Genomic DNA, 15,267 nt, shown 5'->3' with positions numbered 1-15,267 from the left:
GCTGGGCAAAATGGAAAATTAAAAAAAACGGCAAATGAGGAATGAGAGTTAACAGACGCACACTGAATTAACACAAGCAATACTGAATTACTACTTAGCAACCTTATCAGATTGGGCACTTCGGTAACTTCACTTTCCGAAATACACGTAAGTCCATAGAAAGAAAGCCTTCCCAAATATCGAGTTCTAGATTGAACGATCTAAGCCTGATTACCCCAAATATATCGCACCCTAAATACAAAAGGGGCACAACTCAAAATTTTCCACACTCGAGCTTGACTTGTTTACAGTAGCACAGAAAACAAACTATGCGACATATCACGCTGAAATTTGCCATGTAAGCATATAACAGTCCTACCAAAAAATAAAAAAATTATTTTTGCCATATGTCATCCGCGGACCGTTTTATTGATAACGTCTCGTTCATATTTGAGCAGAAGTACATTTTGAGTTGTGACCCTTTTGTATTTAGGGTGCGATATTTTAAATAGAGGCTAGCATTTTTTGGAAGAATACGTCACAGATGGCATCAGTTAAGGCAAATAAACATTTAAATATCACATATTGTAGCAAATTTTGCTAAATATTTGCAAATAATTATGACTTAATAAGTTAAGTAGTAAATCCAAAATTGCAAAGTATGCATTTACCATGCACTCATACATTTAGATTTATTTGAGGTTTGCACTCCGACCATACGAACTTATGCTCGCATTTATTACTAAATTAATAACTAAGTGAAAAGGCGATTTAACTAGGTTTAGTTTACAATATTTACGGCGGGCACTAATTACAAAATGAACAGCGCAAACCTCAAAACTGGTTGGTTGGTTTGTCTCTTTTTTTATTAGGCAAATATTTATGCTAAATAAAATGTATTTAGAGAAATAGTCTATTTAAAATAGGCAATATTTTATTCTAGTGTGAAAAATGCCTCTATGTTTGGCATTGGCCATATGTAAACCGCTAATTAAGTGCTGTCCAAACGTTTTAATTAATACCTGCAAAATAACAAAAAAAGCAGCGAAAATTGTGAAAAACAATTTTTGTTAATGACATTTGTTTACCTATTCATTTGCCGAATTTCACTACATACACACAAAATTCGAAAATACAAATATGTAAATATTACTTAAGCTATTTAAAGTGCGTGCTTTGTATATTTGTATGTGCTATACCATGTTATCAGAAAGTACCGTGAATGTTTGAATAAAACAAAACAGAGTTAAATAAGGCAGATTTAGAGTCAGGCAAATTTATTTTATCTCATTCAAAATATGACCCGTCTGAAGCAACACACTTGTGACAACGTTTAACTCAGTCCTCTATGCACCCCTGGTAGGCTGACGATGGGATGTCCTTAAGCTCCTTCGTCAAATTCTCTTTGATCTCCTCTATCGACTGAAATCTCCTTTCACGAAGTGGTAACTTCAACTTGGGAAACAAAAAGAAGTCGCACGAGGCCATATCAGGTGAATACGGTGCGTGCACGATGGTATTTACTTCGTGTTTGGCCAAATAATCCAGCACAATTTGGGCTTGGTGCTATGGCGCGTTATCATCATGCAAAATCCAAGAATTGTTTGCCCACATTTCCGGCCGTTTGCGACGTACAACATCTCTCTCGTTTTGAGTGTATTAAGTAAAGTAAGATAATAATCTGATTCTGGGCCGATTGCTGTCATCGATGTGTGCCGAGGAACAATACTATTTCCACAGGGACGGTGAGATAGGGGTCTTAGATAGTTGATATAAGTGAATAGGCAGGTAATATCGAATTATCGCATACATATTAGACATAGTTTTAAGTATTTTGGGTTCACAAGGCAGACGGACTCTTCATACGCGGCAGATAGTGTTTGGCCCTCGATATCTCATTTACGGTGAGAGAGATAGAGAAGGTGTTAATTGTTTCTTGGTGAAAGCTGTTTTAAACCTGTGATGGGCGATAACTATAGGGTGATTTAATAATACCGCAGATTTCCTTTTATAAATAAAAGGGCAACTTTTATCAAATGGGTTTTTTTATTATTTGATTGAAAAGTAATGAGCCTTTTTTTTTAAGCAGTTTTATTAAACCTTTTGGCTTATACAACTAATATTCTTCAAAATAGGACCCTTGAGCGTCAATACACCGCTGGTAGCGGTCCTTCCACTGCATTAAACATTTTTTAAACTCATCCGCCGGAATCGCGTTCAATTCGGCTGTCATAGTTTTTTGGATCGCCTCGATGGTAGGGAGGGTGGGGAAGCACCGGAACCCCATCTTGGCCAATGCAGAGGTGCAGAGGAAGGAGGTGTGCGCCGACGCATTGTCGTGATGAAGGGTCCAATTGTTGACGAGGTCGGGCCGAACCCAAGCGACGCGGTTTTTCAGCCGAAAGAGCACTTCTTTGTAAAATGCCGCGTTTACAGTGCTTCCTGGAGGTACAAACTCCTTGTGGACGATGCCTCGAGAGTCGAAAAAGATGATCAGCAGGGTTTTGACCTTGGATTTCGGCTTCCTTGAACGACTTGTGCCACCGTTTTACCTGGGCACTGGACAGAGATTGTTCCCCGTAAGCCTCCTTGAGTAGCCGAAAGGTTTCAGTACTCGTTTTGTTTAGTTTTACTCAAAATTTGATCAAGTAACGTTGCTTCAACGATCGCTCCATTTTCGCCACTGCAAAATCCTAACACACTTTTAAAACAGCTTTCACGCGCGGAGCGATGTTGACTGCACCGAACTGGGACCGGTTTCTAGGTCAACGATCGTTTTCCCCCACCAGCCGATTCGGTTGATCGCTTGGCAGACGCTCCGCGCGGGAAGGCTCATTACTTTTCAATCAAACCCTGTATGTATATATATAGTTGGCGCGTACACACTCTTTGGGTGTTTGGCCGAGCTCCTCATCCTATTTGTGGTGTGCATAGTGTCAAGCCGACTCCGAACGGCAGATATTTTTATGAGAGGCTTTTTCATGGCAGAAATACACTGAAAAGAACATGTTTAAAAACTATTTTTTAAAAAAATTTTAAAAAACAATGTTTTTTAAAATTCATAAATTTTTTTTTTTTTTTTTTTTTTTTTTTTTTTTTATTAATATAAGCCAGCAAATATTTACGCACAGGATACATGTAAGTTCATAATTCTGAATTACCCTCAAAATGTCAAAACAAAATTAAAAGTGTTTCGTTATCATTATGCACACACTAGAAAGCGTTTAGTTATTATCATTGCCAAAAAATAATCAGTGGCGCCTGGTGGCACCTGCAATTGATTAAAACTGAAAGAGACGCTATTAAGCAACACGTTGATACTAGTTTCTGACCGTAGGTAAATGTAGCTCAACTTGCAGATCCAAGAATATGAAGGAATATGAGTATTTTTTTTTGTTTGTAAAATTAATTATAAATAGATAATCAAATGCTTCACAGTCTTTGTTCTTCCGGCTAAAATATATAAAAATATCGTACCCTAAATGAAAAATAAAAAATTGGAAGTCGGCTCAAGCAAAAGGAAAAAAAACCACCTTGGGCTTTGAAGTTTTTTCTTAGTCAGTTCAATACTATAAAAAAATTATACTTTTGACATATCTATAAAAAAAACTGTAAGTCGGAGTTTAGTAATTCTTTTTGATTTTATTGTTGGTTCTATTCTGGTATTTAGAAATACCATTAAACATTGCGTAGGTGGTATGTTGCAAATTTGACTTTTTTCCGCTAAATCCCCAGTGTGCGCCGTTCTCTCTCTAAATTCCGAATGGTAGTCATGCGCCAACTCATTCGGCCACGGCGGCCGAATGTTATTTAGTCTATATCCACAAAAATAAGCCACCAATAGGTAAAGAATTTGTTTATTCACAACAGGAAGTTTGATAGTGTTGAAATCAAAAATGTATAATGGTATATTCAAAAGTCGAAAAGCTGCTCGATTAAAAGAATTATTCAAATTTTCATACAGCGCTATCAATAAAAACATCAGATATGTATCTCTCGTACCAAAAACCCCTTTATGAATATTTTCTGAGAGTATTGTCCAAAAACGTAAGCAGTAACTAGTTTGCCTGGATTTAACTAAGGCTATCTTCATTATAAAAAAAATATTATTAGTTATTGACATCTAAGACTAGCAGTTAGTTTCAGTCATTCATTAGCTCTTGTTTCGTTACTCTAACCACCAGTATGCTACAAAAACGTCTTCATCAGATGAACTCACGATATGTAATGTCATATAAGACGTTTATACCGGTATCGCAACGTGTTCCATATTACTCTAGTGTGCACCGCGTCCGAGGCCCATATCGCTTTCAATGTTTGTTGTGACTAGGTTCCTAAACATGAAATGTCTTATGACCTAAACTAATATAATTTTTAATTAATGTATGACAGAATTTGCAAGTAACTATTCTGTGACCAAATATGTAAGTGTATATGTAGATCCTTCACAAAGTCCTGTACCAAAATATATTTGAGAAATTTGGTAGTACTTAACAAACTGTTTGTATATTTGAACAAATACATATAAGTTGCAAAGAAACTATATTAAATAAATACATTTAACTAAATTCTTTTTTTTCATATAATATTTATTAAATTTTAATATTTATTGATAAATAATCCTCTTATTTTTTAATTTTTTAATTTTTTTTTTCTTAAGGGGGGAAGTCCATGTAGAAGTCTCAAAATGGGTCATTTTTTAAACATATTTTTAAAGGTGATAAAATAATTATATTAATTAGAAACTTTAACACAACTTTATTTAACCTTTTAAGAGTACAAAAAAAATTTTTTTTTTATTTTTTTTTTTTCAAAATGGTGGCTCAGCATCATTTCTTGTCGGCTGCCTACGGCGCGAGGTCCCAAACTGCTCCATTTATCACTCTTAATCTATCGATCTGAAACAAAAAAATAAAAGTGATTTCTTTTTATGAAATATTAATGGAAAGGATGAGCCTTTAAAATTAAAAAAAAAATATAAAATTATTGTAATTATGAAATAAGCCTTTCAAAAAAAAGTCAGAATTTAGGGCTATTTTATTGACATTTTTAACCCCCAAAAAGTAATTTATCAACTCGAAATGTCTAAAGTTTTTAGTTCATCCTTCCGGTAGTAACATACAAAAAGGCCTCACCAAATTTCAAACAAATCGGTCGATAACTTTTTGAGTTACAACACGAGCAGTTTTTAAAAAAGTCGTTTCGAAATAATTGAGTTTAAAGTTTGAGGTACAGGAGCGCGCGGACCGCTCTCTACCTAGTTAGTGGGCTGTAGAAGCTATAATATTGAGAATTTCGAGATGAAAATTTCACAGTATATTCCTAAGATACTATATTTTCAAGTTATCGAAAAACAAAAAAATCGATTTTTTGAGACTTCTACATGAAGCTCCCCCCTTAAATAATATATTTTATAATAATAAGACATATACTAAGTTAGATCAATAAATATCTATATGTATATAAATATTTAATTAATTAATAGATGCCTATTAATTTTGTTAAAAACCCCCTTTAAATTAGAAAATGCAGAATTGTATATTACATTTATAGGCACATACTTTAATCTAACGTTAGACATTTGTTAATTTTTAATTAATTTTATTATTATTAGAATTCCTTGGGTGAATACAGGTCAGTCGGCAGTATCTGCAACAGCTGCCGTTTTCGGTTCTACTATCGTGTGCGAGTAGTGTTTGAGTTGACTGCCCACTATTGTCATCGTCTATTATTCATTTCAATCACACTTTTCATTCTACATATTTGCACCCTAAAGTTCTTAGGAATACATTTCACCGTCCGGAAACTTGGTATGAAAATAAAGTTCAAGTAATCATATAAAATGTATGAGGAGCAGCGATATACCCATATACACCTAAGTCTATTTAACTTAGCTACAAATTTAATTTTATTTTAAAGTCATTCACATCACATGCTTACCAACATACATATATATTATATAATATTTAAATAAGCACGCACATACCATTTGTGAAAGGCCTTGGTCACACGCATTTTAGATTGCGAGAAAGGTCACAGACCTTATGCAATTACCACATTTTGAAAGTTTTCCTTACCCTTCTGTCATATCTGTACGACGACACGTTTATTCACTCTAGTTAAGGGCATTAGCAGTGAAACTATATATGACTTCAGAAAGCAATAAGTATATAAGTACGTACTTACTTCTTGTTAAAACAAATTTCCTTAAGGTATTAATAATTTTCAAATGTTGTATATGCAAAAATAATATTTATTAGCACTTGGAAAAGTATAAAATTGGGCCAACAAAATTTATTAATCACAGACGTGCATACGTAGAAGCATGCCCATATTTATATGTATATACAAATTTACAATCTTTATTGCTTAACCCTTTCTTTTCTAATGAATACAGCGGAGGCTTACTAGAGTTCTTAATAGCGTGCGTAAAATTATAAGAAATACGAGTATAATACCCAAATACCTAGCAAATATTGTCGTGAAGCCTCATTTTGTGGCCTAATATCAACATGAAAAGATCTGGTCATTTCATTCACTTGATTCAGTTCAATGGGTTCGCATGTCAATAGAATGGGTCTGCTTTTTTATTTTTATTTTTTTTCTGCTTCAGCTGTTTTCTTTTTGTTGTTAAATTTTTTGAGTTATTTGTTCCCTTTGAACCTTTTAATGAGATTTGTTCGCTAGGCAAATCAGCCTACACTAGGCAGCAATAAAAATGAAGACAGATAGGGGTTTTTTGTTATGTAAATATTGTGAAAGGGAATATTCCGTTCAATAATTAATCTTTTCATATAGTTAAATTCACTTAAATAGCAAATGAAAATGCATTAATCTTCTAATATTTCATTAAGTGAAAATTGTAAATATAGAAGCTCGAAATAAAATGAAAATATTCATTTTTAAAATAATCATACTCATCTTTCTTATTTATGCAGGCAAATATTTTATTAATATTATTTTTGTCAAAAAACCAAATAATGGAAATGAAATATATTATTTTCCTAATTATTAATTGATTCTTTAACATTAACTTTATGTTAACACGTACTAATTTTTAAGAGGTCTTGTAAGTGCCCATCCGTCAGACCCTTAGAGTTGATGCGGCTTCTGTATCGATGGAGCTGGCCACAGCAAGATAATAAAGGTGCAGGCCATTCGGCTAAGGCGATGTGAAAAAATATTACGAATTTTTCTTTTCATAGTAAAAATGTACAAGATAAGACGCCAACCACACCAACGACGAAAGTGTTCGATGCACAAATTATATTGAGATCGACAAAAACATGGGCTTCGCTTCCATTCTGTCTGCAACATAAAATTCCCAAATGAAGCTAAACAAAATCAAATTGAATGAAAGACAGGCGTATTCAATTCCTAATGTCAAAAGCGCTGAAAATGGAATATTGAGCTATTTGAAACTTCGCCGTGGTTCATACGCTTCAAGCAAAGCTGTCCTTTGATCTCATTTCATATATTTCAGTATGTTTTATTCAAGCCTGCATTGGGCCCGCACTTTAAACGCTGGCATCACTCCTTCTTGGATTACCATAATGCATGTGTGAAAGCAGCGCACTTTCTTTAGTGTACGTGTGAAAGCAAAAAGTAAAAATTTGGTACGCGCCCCTATGATTGCCCCCATGACTAGCTTTGGTATGCGGTATTCAAGTATCAAAAATAGCACTATGGGTCGTGGTAAACGTTTTGTGGAAAGGAGACTTCACTCATTGAGAATACATGAAAACCTTAGTAATTAGTTCACCTGAATGTCGTCAAGACTGCAAGAGCTTTAGCTGCATCGTTGGCACAATTATGTTGTCTATACTGTAGAAGATTAAACTCCTAATCCGAAATTGAATGTGAATTTATCACGGATCAGACCAACCGCCATCTATGACCGTCTCACTTTGGTCTCATCCGATATTTTCTCTAAAGTTATGGCGTTATTTTGAAAACAACTGTACTGTCCATCCTTCTCCATTCCTATTTACCATTTTACCTTGTCGTTTGATGCGATCAACGCATCGATTTATTAATTCTCTCATTTCCATCGATCGAAACAAATGATATTCGGAAGGAGCTAGATTTAGTGAAGTATAAACCGCAGAACAAAGCATTAATGTTAAAATATCTATTGGATTTCTCCTTGTCTCATAAGGACAAAGTTTATCTAAAGACAAGATCTACCTTCTTTCAATTGCAACGAGGCGGTACATTTTTCAAAGAGCGACAAATCTCAACTCATATTATGGAATATGTTATATTGGCTATAATGTAAATACCAACCATGAAAAATTACATTCCTATTATAACCAGAGGATTTAAAGCAAAGCACACCACTTTTCTACAAAGCAGCATTAAAATATCTAGTGGAATACAATAAACATTTTCCTTGCTTGATGAGGTCATAAATTCTTAGAATCGTTTGTCCCTCCAAAATGTAACATTTTTGTTTTTGTTTTTAAGCAGATTTGTTTAGTAAGAATGTTGCAGTCAAACTTTTAACAAGAATTTCTACCCTTTCTCAGTACAGCTTAGTAATTATTGTTGGCTTTACATTGTTGTGTCTGAAAAAGGTTATTTGGTCGTTACTTTCTTTCGCAGGAAAATAATGTCTATTTCTATGGCATTGTTCTTATTATCTTCACTTAATTCGAAAGAACTTCATTGAAATAAATTTCCCAGTAATCGGTATATTAAACAATTTATTTTATATTCAAATTAAGATAGCCATAAAGAGATACAAAAATTGTATTAGTAATATATATATGTAAATAAAGTACGAGTATATTTGATAATTGATTTCAATGCAATAATTTGTATATATCACACCATAAATCTTAAATAAATAGTTTGAATAAAGGGGTGTTCTCGAAGCGGTTCGGATTTCTCGAAAATTGTAAAACGAAAAAGTTAGCCAAAAGTATTTAAAGTAAGAGATTTATAACTTTGAAGTAATGTTGGAATAAGGGTGTTTAATAAATTAGTTATACTACCAATGTTACGACAGCAAAGGTCCGAGCACATCCCTTTATAGATATGAACGCATGAACATTATTTCTTGAGTAGCAAGTACACTTTTAGAACCCTTTGCGGAGTAACCTCTAACTTTACAGCCCACCTTATCGTCGCGGAAAACACAATTTTACTCTCTCATGTGCTTACTCACGTCTGGTGCCGATTTTTGATGACTTTTTGACTTTTGAAGTTAGTCAAATTGTGCGCTGGTTGTTTTGTAGTTGACAAATTTTTGTGTGTGACGAATTCTAGAGAAAATGGAAAGAATCAAAGGACACTTTAAAACGAGAAAGAATTTTCGGCTCAATTAGTAAAGATATAGAGTACCTATTGGTGGCATTTTCCTTCCTTGCGGAACCAAGGGAAATTATATATATTAGTGTTATTAGAAAACGGCCCTTAAAGTATTAAATAACCACCTATTTTTATGACGCTGTAAGCAAGTCAAGTCCGCTAGATGGCGAAATATTAAAGAAAACGTGTTATAATCCACCCTGGTTCATATTCAACATTTACAAGTATAGAAGTATCATGAAAAGAATACGTTTCTAGAACCCAAACAAAGCGCTTTGCTTTATGCCTTATTAATATGCTGTTGTATCTTTATGTTATCCATTCGGAGTAAGCAGTGTGAGCTATTACCGTTCTCGGTCATATGTCTGTCGTTGGCTTTGTTGTATAAACGTTCGGTTTCACAGTCTGTGCCGACATGCATACCAGCGGGGGGATACTGCCTTGTTTGGGCAGATTAGATTTAAGCTTGATTATATTTCACACTCATCCTCGCGTGCATTACTGAGTATTTTCCTAGCTGTCAAGCTTCCATCCTGCTAGAGTAACGCTGAACAACCGGAAAAACAGCTTCAGAAAGGCGCGTAAGACAAAACCAAATAAGTTTGTAAAATCTCTATCACAGCTTAGCAAAAAAGCAAAACAAAACCTAGAAGTACATGACTTGATGCAAAACTTCGAATAAGTTTCGATTAACGTAATCCAAAACATCTAACAATGGATGTGCGCGTCTGTAATATTTATTTATGTATTTATTTATTTATTTGATATATGTACATATATACATATGTACGTATCATCATCATCATCATCGGTTCCAGTTTCTCCCACTGGTACATAGGGCCTCAGTAAAACACCTCCACCTTTTTCTGTTTTTTGCAAGAAGCTTGATTTCGTTCCAAGTATTTCCTGACGTTTAAACTTCCTTCTGGACCGTTCTGCTCCAAGACATTTTGAACAGAACCTTCCGTACACCTTATGGCCTCTAACCTAACGCTTGACGACAGATTTCATTTGCGCCTTTGCGAAGCGTATGCCCAATCCACCTTCACTTTTGCACCTCTCTTATAGATCGTTGTTACTTATAATGTTTGGCCTCAAGATCTTCAATATCCTACTTAAATATCTGTTCACGCAGCTTTGAATTTTGTTTTCAATCCTGTTGTGAGCCAGTTTTCCGATCCATACACGAGTACTAATAGTGCATTTGACTTAAAAATCCGCAGTTTTGTGTGTACGCTGCGGATGTTTGACGACAAAATAGATCGGAGCTGTGCATACGCGCGGTTCGCTTTATTTATTTTGGCGATAACGTCTAGTTTCGCGCTATCGTGATTTATTTTTAGTCCTGCATTCAACGATAAATTTGTTATTGGTTCGGACCACAGAAGTAAAACTTGAGAATAAGGAGATATGTAATGTTTATTATACTTGTAGTTGTTGTTAGAAAACTTTTATCCTGATAGAATTTACCTTAACAATCCGAGCTTCCACTCCATTATTTAGTATTTTGGTATTATACATATGTATGTACATATGTAGCTTAAAAATTATGTTCAACTTCAGCATGAATTAGAATTCAATTAAAAGTTTGTCGTGATTTGCTATCGAACTTTGGCAGTTTGGCTTCTGAAAATAAATAAATACATGTATGTACATGTACTAACGGTTGCGCAGAGGTAAGTGCTGCTCGGTAGTTGGTCAACAACCAAGCCAGTTGCCGGCATTATTTTCAGGACTTATCTAGATTTTACGTTTCAAAGTAATTTACTACAAATTGATGTAAATATTTATTTATGGACAACATGCTAAATTAATAAACTATGTTCGTTTCTATGTGCACGTACCCGACCAATTTGATGGTAAATATTTTTATGCTTGTATGTATGTATGTATATATGTTGTACATCACCTGTTAGCTGCTTTTCAGCTTTTTATTTGTTTAGTGATGCAATTTTCCATAAACTTTTCATGCGCACTTTATCGGTTTTTATCGGCTCGGATGAGCCAGCGATTTTATTATATTTTTTTAAACATTTAATTAAACTGGTGCTCCCACTGTAAGAGGTGGCTTAACTTTGAATGGGGGATGCGTTTTTTTGCTTTGTTTTGTTTTGGTTCATAAAATTTATATGGACTTTATTATAGGTGCTTATAGTCTATGCTATGGGAAAAATGATCGGTTTTTTATTATATACAATTAGCTTAAATGAATTTGCGAATATATTTATTCAAACGACAATGCATACCCAATGTATGCACCAAGTTGGCCGCTTTTACTTTTCTTAAAAAAAATATAAAAGCTATCAAAATTAGGATTTATAAAGTTCTTTAACAGGTTTCAACCACCTTTAAACTGTTTTATTTGCCTAATTTTTGCTCTCTTTATATAGTTGAGCGAAGCATCAAAAGATTGAGTGTCAAACGTTTATCCACTAAGTCTAACGTTTACCTCCAATAAGTATTCCTAAGGAACCATTAAATTACTCTATGCTTTAGAGATTCTAATTAATGTCTATTACTCTTATAAACCATGTTTATAGCATAAGTTTATGCAGTGGCGGTCAAAATAATAGCAGCGCCAAGTTTTGTCTATTTATTTATTTTTTACTTCAATTTTTTTTATATAAATATATTTAATGAACTATATCATCTTATAACAGAAACCATATGAGTCAAAGTTTCTAACTTTAAACAAAATTAAAAAAATCGTTTTAGTTATTCTCGTGCATGAGGATTGAAACCTAGTCCAAAATACTCTTGATATATTTACTGATGGCCCCGAAATGTTGGACGGAGTAGTGGCAAGGATCTATTGTGCAGGCATCAGGCATCCATTTAAGCTCCCCGACCGCTGCAGTATCTTTCAAGCAGAAGTCTTCGCTATAGGTAAGGCTGCGGAAATAGCATTCCCAAAGACATCAAGCTACTCCAAAATAAATGAATACGTTGACAGTCAAGCGGCGATAAAAGCAATAAATTTCATCTAAAAATGTACTAAAAAGCAGGGAAGCCATAGAGAGACTAGTCGCAAACAGACGCTTGTACATCTATTTGGTACCCGGACATAAGGGCATAGTGGAATAATCTAGCCACTTGCAAAACCGCGAAAATCATGTGTACACAGAATGCAGATAAATACGCCCGATTCATACTAGCTCTGTCCAGAAAAGAAAGCAGAACTATCGTAGGTGTGCTGACAGACTACAATTTGCTGACGGTGCACCCATACAAGGTAGGAATTAGAAACAACGATAACTGCAGATTTTTCAATGAAATGAAAGAGAGGGAAACGCTGGAACACCTATGTTCTTGCCCTGCGTTAGCTAGAACTAATGAAATGAAATGCTTAGGAGCCCTACAATATGAGAAGTTGGAACGCCTCTCGGGGTTAGAGCTTCGTAGTTTACATAGATTCGCAAACGACACAGACGTATTACAAGATGACTACTACAAAGAAAATTAAAAGTTTAGCTCGATCTGGTAATACTAAGGACCAATATGTCTATGTGGTGGCTTTCAGCCAGCCTTCATCTTCTTAATTGACGCGATAACTGCTGACGCGATTTTGGCCGAGTTTAACATAGCGCGCCACCTGTTTCGTTCTCATGCTAACCAGCGCCAATTGGACACACCAAGTGAAACCAAGTCCTTCTCCATCTAATCTTTCCAACGCAGAGGAGGCATTTCTCTTCCTCTGCTACCATCAGTTGGTACCGCAGCGAATACTTTCAGAGTCGGAGTGTTTGTATCCATTCGGGCGGCATGACTCAGCCAGCATAGCCGCTGGATCTTTATTCGCTGCGCTATATCTACATATGTCGCGTAAAGCTCATACAGCTCATCGTTCCATCGTCTGCGATATTCGTCGTTGCCAGGGAGCAAAGGGTCAAAAATCTTACGCAGAATCTTTCTCTCAAACACTCCAAGCGTCGCCTCATCGGATGTTGTCATCGACCACGCTTCTGCGCCATACGTTATTACGCGCATGATGAGAGTCTTGTAAAGTGTTAGTTTTGTTCGTCGAGAGAGGACTTTACTACTCAATTGCCTACTTAGTCCAATGTAGCACTTGTTGGCACGATAGATTCTTCGTTGGATTTCAAAGCTGTCGTTGTTATCGGTGTTAGTGCTGGTTCCTAAGTATACGAAGTCTTTTACAACCTCGAAATCATAGCGGTCAGCAGTGACGTGGGTGCCGATACGCGAGTGCGCCGAGTGCTTGTTTGATGACAGGAGGTACTTCGTTTTGTCCTCGTTCACCACCAGACCCATTCGCTACCCAGCAAAAACTGGAAAATAGTACAAAATAATGTTTTTCATATACGAATAAATATTGCCAACAATTTTTCGAAATCAACAAAACTGAAATTTTGCAAATTTCATGCATACATGTGTACATACGTGGATATTGATAGAACGAAGCACATAAACAAATTAAAAATATATTGTACATACCTCTGTATGTATGTATGTATTTGAAAGCGCTTAACACCAACTATCTCGTACTCGCTTCAAAACTTCTGCACACAAACTCCATGCTCGTTTAGATTTGTATCGTAATCGCTGTGAAAATTCAAAAACAATCGCCATAAAAATAGGAAAATAATAAAACAACAATTCAAGTTTTTAGTGTGAGGACATGTGTCTGGTAGGTGCTTTATCGACCATTTGCTGAGTCGACGGTACGTAGAAGTTAATATTCAATGCATATTGTGTGTTTTGCAGAAATCACTTTAGCAAGTAATAAAATTATATATCGTCAGATTAACGCTATTCCCATTTTAGTATCTACGATTTTCCATCGGTTTGTTTCGAAACTCAACGTTTTATGCATGTGTATGTGTATGTGTATAGTGATACACATATGCAGCTGGGTTTGAATGTAGTCAGCTTCTATTTTATGGAGGTTTATCTCTTTCGGAGGCTTGCTTGGGCGCCTATTCGTATGTAAAGAGGTTTTTTTCTTTTGGTTTTTATTTAAACTCTCGCTTTTGATTTTATACGCTTAGTGTGTAGTTGTGCGCATCGCTGCGTAACAGTCAGTGTTTTCGGCTACCAGGAATTTAGGTATTTTTTTATTTTAATTTCTCAAAACTTTGCAGGAGTTGCAAAACTTTTAAGCTCACTTTGGTCATTTTCATTTCTTTTTGCATGAAATATTTCAACTTTCTAACATCTACTTTTAGTATTCTGGTATTTGTGTGATGCTAATCCACTGCGCAGTTGTACGCAATCCAGTGATTTTCGAGTGTTGCTCAAACGATAGTAAAATGAGACCGACGACAGGAGCGGAAAAAGTTTTAAAACTTAAAATTATGGCAACGCATATTTAAAAATTTTAAATAGCTATATATCTTTAAGCTTCGTATCATACGAGTACAAAGAAGGAAACTATTGACTCATTAAAGGATAACGGCATACGTTTGCTATATATGTACATATTTATTAATAATAATTAATTAATATATTAATAATATTATTTAATAACATGAATGCACATACTCAAATTAAAGATTTAAAATATTTCAAGTAAATAAAATCTAATTTTGCTCAAGGCTGACTTTGAATGCACAAAAAATTTGCCACATGGTACCATATTAGGGTTTAGGTCGAGCAATTCTATTCATAGATCGTCAAGTTGTTCTCTCCGCTTATCAGTTCATTCGTCCAATACGCGTCTGCACCTATCAAATATTTTAATTCTGCACGTCTCAAATACCTCATTGAAACCGTACACTGTGTGCATTTATATACCAAACTATGTGCATTGCATTACTCTTTTTCCCATGACAGTAAGACTGCTCTCATGGGATATTGTCTCATATAGTACCCAACTTAAGTATGGATTGTAAAGAATGTGTTTTAGTATACTCAGTAGGGATGTCAATTTTTTCGATTTTACGGTCGCGGGATTTTCGCAATGTCATTACTGCAATAATGGGACCTTGGGTTTTAGATTTAATTGCTCGAAATTGC

This window comes from Anastrepha obliqua, chromosome 5, assembly GCF_027943255.1.
Source record: "Anastrepha obliqua isolate idAnaObli1 chromosome 5, idAnaObli1_1.0, whole genome shotgun sequence".
NCBI lineage: Eukaryota > Metazoa > Arthropoda > Insecta > Diptera > Tephritidae > Anastrepha > Anastrepha obliqua.
This window is presented reverse-complemented; position numbering follows the sequence as displayed.